Source organism: Penaeus monodon, chromosome 28 (genome assembly GCF_015228065.2).
Source record: "Penaeus monodon isolate SGIC_2016 chromosome 28, NSTDA_Pmon_1, whole genome shotgun sequence".
Taxonomy (NCBI): Eukaryota; Metazoa; Arthropoda; class Malacostraca; order Decapoda; family Penaeidae; genus Penaeus; species Penaeus monodon.
This window is the reverse complement of record NC_051413.1, coordinates 33869783-33870099: the sequence shown is the minus strand read 5'-3', so window position 1 is coordinate 33870099 and position 317 is coordinate 33869783. Positions and strand designations below refer to the sequence as shown.

Here is a 317-nt window from a genome sequence, read left to right as displayed (position 1 = left end):
CCTTTGCTTACTTTCAAATATGGGTAATCATTATCTTGAAAAATACTATTATATGACATGCATATTTGCAACATACACAATATACCATTGATCTTAAGAGGACTGAAAATGACAATTGATATTTTTACATATGAATGCAGACTGGACAAAAGTCACGCCCCCAAAAATTTGTCCAAATTATCCATACCATAAACATCCAAATTAGAACATGAGTATTAGTACTAAGTAGGTCCCTCCAAAATTGCTTTTTCATTCTCCTATGTAAGGGAAGCTCTGACTTTTGTCAATTTTCTGTGCTTCCCTTTATTTTCTTTCAC

At 32.5% G+C, this 317-nt stretch overlaps 1 protein-coding gene across 1 annotated transcript in view; it reads right to left on the bottom strand.

Annotated features, from left to right (window-relative positions):
• The window catches only part of LOC119591184 (derlin-1-like), a 15673-nt gene that overhangs the window by 1456 nt on the left and 13900 nt on the right, over positions 1-317 (bottom strand). The gene's annotated exons all lie outside the window — the stretch shown is intronic.